Raw genomic sequence first — 12,654 nt, 5'->3', positions numbered from 1 at the left:
ACGGCCTTCTCTGAATTTTCAGTTGCAACCTAATTTTAGCCTAATAGCGTAAGATGACAAAAAATTAAGTAGAGAACCAGTATTCTTATTAACTACGAAGTGAAGATCTCACAATCCAACGGAAAAAAAAATTGAGATGCACCAACACACCCTTAAAACAAATTCAAGAGCAAAACAAACCGTACTATCTCAACCCTGCACATGGAGCTGACTTTTGTTGTGGGTTCTGGTAGGAAGTATTTAACTTTGCACTTAATGTTATTTCATGAGAACTGTGGTAGTAACCTCTATTTGACCTTAATGGTTCTTAGAGGTACAATTTATGTGAAAGATCCAAGATATTTTGCCATGTCGCCACCACGCATAAAGTATGTAAATCTTCTCCCAGATAAAATACATTTACAGCTTTAAGGAGATACTAAATGAATGCAATGAGATTTGATGTATTAATCCACCTGAAACAGTACAAATTACATAATTCAGTATCAGCACATTTTATGGGAAACTGCACAAGTCCAAATTCTTGGCAATTTCAAGTCTATATTTTAAAAGTACATGATTTAATTCCATGTAAAGGAAGAGATAAAAAGCAAAATTGTTCTTTCTTCCACTAATGAAATAGTATTTCAAGGTGCAATAAAGGAAAAACTTGGCTACAATCTTATTGCAGCCTGTGTTTGGAAACGGCATATACTCTGCTCTCGATTCATAAAATCTTGCATGTGTTCAGGTACTAAAGAAGTTGACGCCAGGTTTTCTCACCAGTGTTTGTGAGACAAATTTATCCATTTTTGCATTAGCAGATGTAAATTGCCAGAGGCAACTATTAAGCACATGTAAACATGTGTTGCCTTTTAAATACTGCTGCTAATTATAAATATATGCAGGGGAGAATGGGGAGAGGGCTTTTTGAGAATTATTTTAATTCATTTTCAAAGCATTGCTCACATATGTGAGCTTGCTTCCTATATGGTTCCTGAGCTTTTTTTCTTCAGAGCACACAGTTTAAACAGTGAAATAGGGAGCTTATTCTCTCATATATCTTACTACGTAATTCTATTAACTCCTCCTCACCGTAACTCGTGAGACACTTAACCAGCCTTTTACTCCGTCCTTCTCACAAACCACAAGACGAGCAGGATAGCCTGGAATGGAGCTACGAAGAGATTAAGGACATCTCTACACCGTGCAATGGAGCATGGTGAGAACGGTTTCGGGGAAGAGGCGCTTGTGTTGAATAGCTGCGGCAAGCAGCGTTGCCCGCTGCACAGTGCTATGGCAAGGCTCTATGAGGCTCGGAGAAGCAAGGCTAATTAGCTGGGGTGCATCGTTACCCTCGGAGGGTTTCCTGCTGCTGCTCCGGGGGCTGCCTTGCAGCACCCCGCGGGCTTGCTGAGACCAGCGTGCAGAATGACTCGCTCAAGGTCACAGCAGGAATCAATGGCAGGAGCAGAAACCAGACGTCCCTAATTTCAGCCCTGGCCCAATGTCACTGGGCTTGCTCCTTCCTGAGCACAACAGCCCTCATTTTCCACTGCACAGACAAGGGGTTGGAGAAGCTGCACAAAGCTTAACGCACGTAGAAGACATAAAGCCAAATCACAAGAATCGCCCTTCGCTGCCAGTCTGCTCTGGCCCAGGACAACAAAATATCTGGCCCCGTTGACTCTGTCACTATGTACCGAACACCTTGAAGGGCCTGTGCAAACAAATTACACCTGTATTAAGTAGATGAGAATACACAGAGCCTTGGAGAGGAAATGAAGCGTATACTTGGCTGCAAACTGCCCCATGTTTGCTCTCATGCATTTCACGTAAAGAGCCCTCAGAGAGGGATCCTGCTCCGGACCGCACGGCAACAAATCCAGAGTTACTCCGGACACCCCCGGCTCACCACTGGCGTTCCTCCCTTACGTGACCAGCAGCAGAATCTGACTCTTAATATATGAAATAGTAACACTTAATGCCTAGAAGGAGAAATTCAGTTATCGACAGCAACTAAAATAACACTGTGCAGCTTGTCATACCCAGTCCAATTTGTTCCATAGTTTTTCAGAGACACTAGGGAAATATTCCATCCTCCAGTTCAGCAACCTTCATCTACAGTATATATTGCTTCTTAAAGAGTTGCTAGAGTGGTGAAGAAAAGCAGAAAATAATAGATACTTAAAACAAAACTACAAGCTCTCCACCATGACTCCCACCAACTTCTGTTACAGAATTTAAATCTAAAGACATTTTCTCTTTGAGATAGTTTCCAGTCTCCTCTGTTTTCTTCAGCTACGTTCTTTGGTACAATTCTGCACTGATTTATGCATGCCTTCCTTCCCTTTGACTTCACTCATTCAGGTATAGCTGGTGGGAAAAATGGTTTTAAATTTCCTTGCTTTAAACATTTTCTCGAACCCATAGGTAACACAGGCTGACTGGGTTATATTTTGACTTTGTAAGATCTTGTCAGCTTTGTTTCTCAGAACTCACAATAGTTGAACCCATTATGCTTTTTCCATGCACAAACAAAATTCATATCCTTTCAGCTTAAATTATTGTTAGATGGGGAGATGCAAAAGTAAGTATGCGGAAAAAGCACAGTGGGTTTCTCTCAATACATTTGGAGCAAAACCGAGATGGAGCTGTTTTCAGTACCCAGCAGACTCCTAGAAAATTACAGTTACACTACTCAGCAGAGATGATAAATCTCCATGCAGCTAGCCAGAAGCTCCAAGCTCTGCTTTCCCACACCAGCCGAGGAAGAGGCAGTTCAGAGAAAAGGTTCTTTTCTGGGCTGTTTTTACTGAATTCATTGCCACTGAACAACAAAGAATCCCTCCCGCTCTTGCAAAAGTTCCTCCGACTAAGTCAGTCTGGGGGCTGCTGAGGACGGGGGGAAGCTGGGGTACGTACCCCACCGCCCACAGACAGCCCCAGGCTCCCGCGAGCAGCCCCAGCGCTTTTGGCAACGCTGATGGACATAACGGGGGGCTTCTTGGGGAAACTGCAGCCGTGAAAACGAACTGGATGAGGAGTCAGGAAGTAATGGGCAAAGGAGCTGCCTTATTTTACTTTGGGGTATTTTGTTTCATAAATCTTCAGACAAGCCAACAACAGCTTTAGCATTTCTGAAATCAAATCTCAACATGATTCTTCTTGCCAGCAACAAAATGGAAGATGTTACTTCTGCCTGTCCACAGGGCCCATTACATGGCCCCCAGTTAGGCCCTCTCTGCGTGGTGCTGATATTGAAGAAGGAACAATTAGAGCACAGAAGAAATGTTTCTGATGATGCACAAACCCCAGAAGGATCCAGACCCACTAATTTAAGCTATGTTGGTGCTAACAAGGAACAACTATTACTATGGGTACTTACAAACTAGAAGACATGTTGAGAATTTTGGGTCTTCAGTTGGGAAGAACTCAACAGCTGCTTCCCTCAAGAGTCTTGACTTCTAAAAATCCTGTTGGGGAAAAGGAGAAGTCAATAATAACACTCATTAGAACAGCAAGTCAGAAATTGTGGCCCTGCTGTGGCCAGTGCTGCCCCGTGGAGCCTCTCACTTATCTCAGGCCTCACTGCAGGGGTTGCTCCAGTTTCTAAAGGCAGTTGTTGTAAATCGTCTACGAATTTATCTTAAAAAAAAAAAAATATCAAGCGCTACCTGTTGCAAGTGCACATATGAGTTTTGAAAACTCACGCTGTGCTTGAACGGAAATTTTGGGATCAGGTCTTTCCTCTGCACCAGTTACTCCCCACTTGTTATTTTAAGTTATTTCAAGTGGTTGGAACACAGTGGAAAAAACAACCAAAAACCAAACCAACCAAAAAACAAGGCTTTCTGCACTGACCCAGGGCCCCATGCCAGATGACAAGCCTGCCCGGGATGGCCTCCTTGAGCAACTCACATCAGCAGGTATCAAATGTGCTCTGAACGTGCCACCTGGCACGACCGCTCGGTGCCTACCCCATCCTCCTGGAACAACATTTTCCTGTCAACTCTTATCTTATACAGAGCCTTCTTCATGTGTTTGCAAATGAAGTCAAATACAAATTTGGTCTGACATCTCCTGCAAGAATCCTTTATAATTTGGCAGAGCAAAAATGGCAGGAGTTGTTTCTGACCTAATGGTTTCCCTCCCCTTTCAGGTAAACACTTATGTTAGGAGACATTTGCATCTCAGAGCTTATTTTTCTTACACACTGAACTGCCTTCATGTAAAAAAATCCAGCACAGCATTACATGATAACGGCTAAAATGTATTCAGTCCATTTTCTGCTCTGCCCGGGCTCTGCTGATGGCAGGCGAGGGTCTCAGAGATTCCTGCCTTCTGCACCTTGCCAGGTCCCTCTTTGATTCATGACATGAAGTAGCTCCAAGTCAGAACTGATTTAACCTACCCTGTGCTGTGACAAAACTGCAGGAGCTTTTGCAACATTTGGAGAGTTGTAGAGCTCTAACCATAACTGCCATCCCACATCCACATTTCGGATATTTCCATGCACTGATGCTATATCTCCTGGTGGGCACATCTGCTGCATTTACGACCTCACTGTACTACCGTGGAGAAGACATTGCCTGGTATTCCTGAACAGGAACTACTAAGGGGAGGAATGACCGCCTCCTGGTTCGTGCCAAGAGCTGCGAGGATCTCTCACTGCTGGTAGGAAAGCCATTAAAATGCATGGTCTCAAAATGAAAGTGCCTGTGCACAAATGAATGGTGCTTGGAAAGCCTGAACTTTAAGTCAGCTAGCAGCAGCTGCGAAGGGAATTTTGCTTTAAAGGTTTTGCTATGAACTCCAATATAAGAGGCACAGTGTAAGATAAGGAGAGATAAACTTAAAAGTCTCCAGTTCTCACAATTGATTATGACGTTTGTCTAGTAGACATGCAGACATCTACTGATGGATATCTTTAATCCCCTACACAAGCAGCTGATTTTCTGGAGGCTGCAAGTTCCCCTCTCCCATCCAGAAGAGCTGTACCACAAGCAGAAGGAACAAACAAGATCTGGTGATTCGAAGAGACACTAGGACTCTTCTCTTACGAGGCAAGCACAATTCCTGCTAGATTCACAGTGTGATTTTTGCCTAGTGCTTCACTTTACCAGCTGCAAACTGGTGCCTGGAAGGCCCCTTGTCCTTCCACCGGTTTGGACTGCAGGGTCTTCAAGGCAGGAACTGGTTTTTACGTGGTGATGGTATCACGCCTTGCTCCATGCTGTTCTAGTCTCAGTGGGGTCTCCAGCCTCAGCTGCGCTGCCAGGGACAACGTAACTCCTCCGAGGGATATCTTGTCTCCTACTCCTCAATTTCCTGTTTATCTCAGAGGCCTGTTTTGGAGTAGTGTTTGTACAGGGTTTTGAGGTCCTTGCTTGAAGTGTTGTAGGTCAGTAGGAATTCTTTAATTACTTCTAACCCCAGCTATTTGCAATGCAGAAGCTCATGTTAAAACATGAAAAAGCCTTGACGGAGTAATGTGGAATTTCTGGAGTAGGTTCCAGCAGCACAGTTTCTCCTTTTTATCTTCAGTATTTCAAGGAAGAGTGACAGCAAAAGTTTAATGCTGTTTTTATTTAGTGCTGTTTGATTGAAAGATTAAGGGTTGAATTGCTAATTTGAAGAGCAATTCTCAATGGAGATGCAATACTTGTATCTATTAAGGACAAGGTGCCCCTGAAATTGCAATCTGCTGCTCTTTAGAAGTTTTAAATTTCAGGAAATTATAGCTTTCTACTTTCCCTACAAAAAATATAGGTAGTTTTATAATAACAAAAGTGCCTCAAGCAGAATATACATGTATTTCAAAAAAATGAAGTAAGCCATCTAACCTTCAAACAAGGCTTCTCTTGCCAGCAACTAGCAGCCTGACAATAAAGCAGCTGTTGATCTTATTTCATGGCCACCTCCTTTTGTACCATGCAAATCCCGTTATACACAGCTGAATTTCCTATTCTCAAGCCAAATCCTTCCCAGTTCCAACTCGGCCCGGCTCTGCTGTGCAGCAAGTGGACTGTGGGGATAACTGCAAGGCACACACTTGGATGAGAGCAGTACTAAATCCCCCAGACCTTCCTCAGCACCCCGCAGCATCCTCACGCCAAAGAACATCCTCTTCTCTTCTGCCAGAGGTCCAGGACAAACAAGGCTCTTGCCTCTCCACCCCTGCACAAGCCAAACATCTCTACCTGGTCCTAGGGACGTTCCTGTAGTGGTAATGGAGGAGATGTGGAGAACAAATATTCTTACGTCTGGCTGTTTCAGGCTGTAAGGGATGAACACTCAGAGACACACGAGCCTGCTTTAATCTAAACGCTTAGCATAAAAATGCATCACTGTGGATTTCAACATGGACTGACCTCTTATTCACCACCCCAGGTCCCCAACAAACTCAGAAAACTCGCTAAAGTTTGAGTTACCATGAACTGTGTGGTTTTTTTACCTGAAATAGCTTAGTCAGGCCTCCAAGAGCTGTGTCCTCTACTCCAGCTGTCCCACAGGCACATCCTGAGTGATCCTGTTTGCAGGAACTGGTGCAGGGACAAGACAGCGTTGGCTATCGTGCAAGGCTGCAGTAACGGCAACCTCCCCAGCCCAGCTCTGAAAGGCGGCTTTATCTTAAAGGCTGCAATCACTGCTCAACGCGACTGATCCTCACCGTGACGGTCCCTGAGACACAAAGCTGTCAAACTTGTCACCCGTCACCCAAACAAAGCACTCGTGATCCATGTACAGACTCCCCTCCCCAGCAGATGACTACAGCTCATCGTATAACAGCCGTATGCAGTCGGAGGTTTGTGATTACTCACAGAACTGTCAGAGCCAAGAAAAGAGAAAGTGACAGACAAGAGCAAACCTCCAAATATTTTAAATGGGGAGTAAATGCTTCAGCCTATCCTCAGCAAGATCATTTCTGTCTGGAAAGCTGTGTAGCTATCTCTACTGGATACTACATAGTCTTGAGACCCCCTGTGCTAAGCTCTGCAGAAAGCACCTGCCCCAGGCCTCCACAGCTTGCAACCCAAATTGGGCAAAGGTAGTGCTGTCACCCTCGTTTTCCAGAAGCAGAATACAGGTTATGGAGAAAAGACGTGATTTACACAAAATGCCTGACAAACACATGACCTGAATCGGAGCTCAGATGGTTTATGGGATGTTTTAACTGAAAGCCTACCCTCTTCTGCCAGCAAATTTCCCAACTGTATACATCTAAAATCCTGTTACTTTCACTGTATTCATAGATTTTGATTCCTCCTGTTTCTATCATCTTATGTAGGCTGCCCTCTTAAAGCATACACTACCAAGGCTGTTAAAGTTATTCCTCTCTCTTTCCATTTCCTTAAGGAAATATCTGACTCCAGGCATCAAATATAAAGGCATTTCTGGTGGGAACTTTCAGAATTGCTTTTGTGTCTGCCCATCCTCCTGCTGAAGTTACAGACTAATTCACCGCCGGTATGGAGGGACAGGCAGAGCGCGAATTCGGGTCATGCGCAGACGTGCTCAGGTAGCGGCGTCGATGGGCACGTTCCCTGGACAGGGCGGAAGACGGCAGGCTGCTTCTGGCCCTCGGCTGAAACAACTCACTCAAAACTCTCCTTGCTACATCCATGGGAGCTGGTCTGGGGTACTGGGTGGCAGACAGTGGGGCTTGGTTGAACCTCCTCCTCCCTGAGAACCCACCTAGGCAATCTTACGCAGCCGCAGTAACTCTAACTGCCTCCACCCTGCAGGGAAGAGGAGTAGTATTCCAGCTGGAAATGGCTTGAGAGATCCTGTATCTTCTTCCTCTCAAGTACAAGGATGTGGCAATTCCATCCTTACACTGACCCACCAATACCAGACTGAAGAGCTGGAGAGTCTGGCCTGGAAAAAGATCCGGTTTCCAAAGAAAAATCTGATGGCTCTATATTCTGACAAAATGCTTTGCTTTCTTCAAATGACCATTTTCTGATGGCCAGGTGCTCCACAGATTTTTGAAGGGGGAAAATCCCTCTTTCTAAGACATTATTCTTGCATGCTTTGATGGACTCCTTCATTATTCATCTGCAGCCATCACGGGTCCGTCGGAGCAGGAAGTTTATAGTGCATACTCTTGATGCTAAGTAAAATTATAACAACGTCTGGCAACCTGCCTCTAGCATAACCTAAAACGAAGCTTCCTAAACTGATGCTTCAGAGGGCAGCAAAAGAATAAATAAACCCCTTAGTAATATGTCTAGCCAACCGTACAATGCTTTACATGGTGAAAAACATCTTTCCTGAGTCCAATAGGAAATCATTTTGTGCCCTGAAGCATGAGATTTGTTTACCCTTAACTTAACATGCATAATGCTAGTTTTGTTTTTTGCAATGAAATTATCCATTCCCTTTATAAATCCAGCTCTTCAGATCCCCCTGAAGAAGCTTAGGGCATAACTTGGAGAAATAAACCACTGGAATGAAACCGTGAGTGAAATTACTGTTATTTCTCCTAAACTATCTCAACAACTGCACAGGTCGGACAAAAGTTCACACACGCACTCAAACACACTTCCTGAGCAGCATTTTGCTATTAACACTGGCATACTAAGTGCTGGCTAAATAAAAGAAGATATATTTTATATTTAGTTCTCCTTGAAATGCAGCAATGAAAGTGCAAATAAGAGAAAACTGAAGACGCTGTCTTCAGTTAACACTGGCTTTTTTCTTTCTGTGTTCAAGACCATTTGGTTTCTGGAGGCTGATGGTATGAATCCCAAAGACACCTCAGACGGACACTATTCCTTGGTGCATGGGGGGTCACACCATTAAGGACCACCACAGCATGCAATGGGTCAGATCCCCGGAAGTGCAATTCTATCGCATATTTTAAAAATCTATAGTTTTACAGAGGATATATAGCTTTTATAGGATATTTAAGGACTTCTGTGGCAGGATTCTGCTAAATATTACAGGTCTTTCCCAGAAATGTGGATTTATACCAAAGATTAATTTGTTCCTGCAGCTGCATGGTGTTTTGCTGCCACAGAGTTCCCCACACACAGATTTAATCAAATCTCAGATGTTCTTTTTCTCTCAAGGGCTGCAAAAGGGCAACAAAAGCTGCCTGCAAAGGTGAAAATCCTCTTTTTGAAGGCTCTCCAGTGAGAATAGAAAACAGAATGAATACAGCCAATCCATACCTGATATATTTGTAAATATTGATGAGAACAGTATTTGCTGAATATCTTTCATATTCACATCTGAACAACACTGTAGGATAATAAACAGTATGGTCATATACGGTCATACTAGCATAACTATTTTTCTCTTTTTTGTACTTGTTCATATGCTGTGGTGGTTTCATGTCTCCATTGCATGTCCCTGGTATTAAGCCTTGCAAGACTTGCTGCAATTCCCAAGGGCATTATTTCCACTACAAATAGTGACTATACTATAGCAAGACGTGGCACAGAAATTGTTGACTGAGGCTATGCAGGGATGGCGGATTCATGAGGGCTACTGTCAGCCTGGTGAGGTTAAACTCCCCAGGCTCCTCTTTACAGGGAATAAAGACAGACAAGCCCTCCCTGATTAAGATTAAGAGCTAAATTAAGCTCTTGCTCTGACCACACCTTCGAGGTGTAGGATCCTGTCTTCATTAAGTATAAAAGGAGCCCAGGTAGATTAACTTCAGTGAAGAGACCTCACACCATCTACTTTGGATACTTAGCTTGGATACAATTCAGAGCACGCAAAGTTGGGAGTCCGAGTCCTGTGCAGACAGTGGCCTTCAGAGAGTGATTCGCCCTAACTAGGGTGCACTTTCACGCCTGCTGTAAGTGAACCCCAATACTTCCACATTTTTTTTTAATTCATTTTCATCTGGGATGGCTCCTGGCATTGGTATGTTTACCCAAAATCAAACAGGAACTACCTAAGCTATCATGACCAACCAACCTAACTTGGACTCTAGGTAGTCACAGTCAGCATAAAGGAAATAAAAAAAAAAAAATCAAAGAATCAGTCATCTAATTAATTCAAGGTGGTAGTATGATGTAAATAAGTATGATATCAGAAAAGGAGAAAGCCATAAGCGTGTTAACGTTCACTCATGCAAATACTGACTTTGAGTCCAATAGGATTACTCCCCTGAGAGATGTTAAGTGTATACCTAAGTCTCTGTGAAATTTGGGCTTAGGTTTGCTGAATAAATAGCTTTCTGAGAATTATTCATTCAGTTATATTTTGCATCATCTGTAGGAATACTGATAAAGTAATTTGAATATTACAGAAATAGTGATTTTATAAATATTCAGCTAGTTTCTAAAGCAGTTGAGGGATAAGAGGTATTTATAAAATGAATTCAGGAAATACAACAAAGTCACACTATAACAAACATTATTCATTTCTTTAGAGAAATCAGGTTCATTAAAAACAAAGGCTAGTTAATATTTTATATTTGCAAGCATCTTTTCCCTCTAATGTCCTACAACATTTTGCGAGCTACACTCTGACAATGTCTTAAGTGCAGTCCCTCCTCCCGGGATGCCTGGCTGCAAAACTCCCAGCTGAGGAACAAGCCGTCACGCTGCACATCTGTAGCGGCCGTGCCAATCCCTTTATGAGGCACGCCAAAATGAATCTAGGGGCTTTCACCTAAATGCCACTGCTCACATCTATAATAACTAAATAATTACAGCCTGGGTCAAAAAAAACTATTCCCACTCAAATGAAGGGCAACCAGGAAGACTGAATGTGGTGGCATCTGTATTAGGGCACCTGTATCTCCTCAGCTATGCAGCCATGTTTCAAACCAGGGGCTTAGACACCGCAATGTGAGATAAAGAAGATTTGGAGAAGAGCTGGAGGCACGCACATTCAAGCTCTCCCTTTGCTGGCCTGCAAAGCCTGGGTCTCGGTGGAAAGGACTGGGGAGCAGGAAGAGTGGAGGACCACAACTGGGCAAGCCAACCATTCAAGACAGTTCCCCTTCAGAGAAACCCACCCAGGTGCTGGGGTCAACGCAAAGCTGAACAGCATCCTGCTTGCTCAAGCCTGGCTCTGAATCCAGCCCAAGAAGAAACCCATCAGGCAAACAGCCTGGCCTGGGCTTGGCGACCTGCGAGCAGCCTACAGGCTTCAGAAATTAAGTACCACTAGAGGACAGTGGAAGCTAAGAAATACCTGGCAGACGCCAAGCAGGGTAATGGTGCTCCTGAACGGGCTGGGGGGTCTGCGGAGATTTGCTTCAGGAAACGCAGAGTCAATAGACAAGAAACTGCCCATGGCTTGGGCACCGCAGCTGCTGCATGCAGCAGACATCTAACTGCAGAAGGTTCAGCAGAGCACGCTCAGTCTTGTTAAAGCGAGGGTGTGCTAAGCGCTGTTAAAGCAAGGGTGTGCTAAACAGCTTTTGGATGAATAGAAATTCACTGCCGAGGAGCTGAAACCCCCCAAACCATCAGCAAGCAGCAGTGGCAACCACAGCAGTCGGTATCTGAAGAGTCTGACGGGGGTAACGTGTTCAAATGTAATTGTTACGGCTCAGAAAAAGAGGAATCAGCTAGTCAAAGAGGTGGCAGCTGTTTCTCTGATTTCATTTACAACTAATTTTTAGTGTTTGCCTAACATCTTCGGTGCATTTCCAAAGACAGCTGAGAATACTTTTGCATTTCAGTGAATGATAAGTAAAACTAAGTGTAATTTCACGAGGGTGACTAACTCTACCATTTCTTGCAAAACAGCAGGGACACAGACAAAAAGTTATTTGAAAATCCCTTTTCTAGATTGCTGAATATGACTCTCTGCTGCATAAACCCACACTGGATGCATGTTTGAAATTAGTTTGCAAAGTTTCAGTAAAAGCTCTTGTCGTAGATCTAAACTTCCAGGCATATCAGTCCTGAAGCTCATCTAGAAAAACATTTAGCATATTTAGCTGCTCTGGATGTGACCAGTAATACTTGTGTTCTTAACCTTAAATTCATACACACATCTTTCTCCAGGTGCCATTCCTTGAGACTGGCAATACAACACAACCTGTCTCCTCCAGGGTCGCTCCCCCTTGAGAGATCGCATGGCTTTAGCCCACGGTTTGTGCCATCTCTAAGGTAATTTCTAATGCTGCTCATGTTTCTTCCATTTATTTGGGACTAGCTTAGTGCTTACAAGGCAAACTATGTGCAAAAATATACCACAGCTGCTATGGCACCTTTCACACCTAAGTGTCCTGGATCACTTTATAACCATGAGAAAAGTCAAAGTATCACTGTGAAACAGTTGCATTTAGATTTACAGCAATATTAGCCTCCTATCCAGAGTAAGGAAGGATCTTTACAGAAAAGTGCACATTATAATGACCAGCCAAGTCGGGGCAGAGCTGGAAAGGGAATGCAGAGTCCTCCCCTTTGATGCTGTGCTCCACTCCCTGGCGAAGGTAAATGCTACAATATATACGTGGATAATTCCTAAGAACGTTGCTCCAGAGCTGCTAGCATTTTCCTGGCAACTTGCAGCTTATCATTCCCACTCTCCCCTACTGTTCTCAGATGGGGAACAAAATTAAAGAACCTATCACGCATTCTGCATTTCAGTTATGCAGAGTGGAATAGACCCCAAGGGCTAGGCTGGGATTTGCTGGTGCAGCCCTCCATGAACAGAAGCAGAACAGATCCCAGTTTGCTACTGTGAACAGCA

The 12,654-nt window shown here is 43.8% G+C and overlaps 1 long non-coding RNA gene across 1 annotated transcript in view; it reads right to left on the bottom strand.

Annotated features, from left to right (window-relative positions):
• LOC135330261 (uncharacterized) overlaps nucleotides 1-12,654 on the bottom strand; it is a 342,066-nt gene that overhangs the window by 27,188 nt on the left and 302,224 nt on the right. The window contains exon 7 of the long non-coding RNA XR_010392159.1: nucleotides 3,368-3,455. This is a non-coding gene — a long non-coding RNA (uncharacterized LOC135330261). The remainder of the gene's footprint in view (nucleotides 1-3,367; nucleotides 3,456-12,654) is intronic.

The sequence above is a fragment of the Dromaius novaehollandiae genome, chromosome 18 (genome assembly GCF_036370855.1).
Source record: "Dromaius novaehollandiae isolate bDroNov1 chromosome 18, bDroNov1.hap1, whole genome shotgun sequence".
Lineage (NCBI taxonomy): Eukaryota > Metazoa > Chordata > Aves > Casuariiformes > Dromaiidae > Dromaius > Dromaius novaehollandiae.
This window is presented reverse-complemented; position numbering and strand designations above follow the sequence as displayed.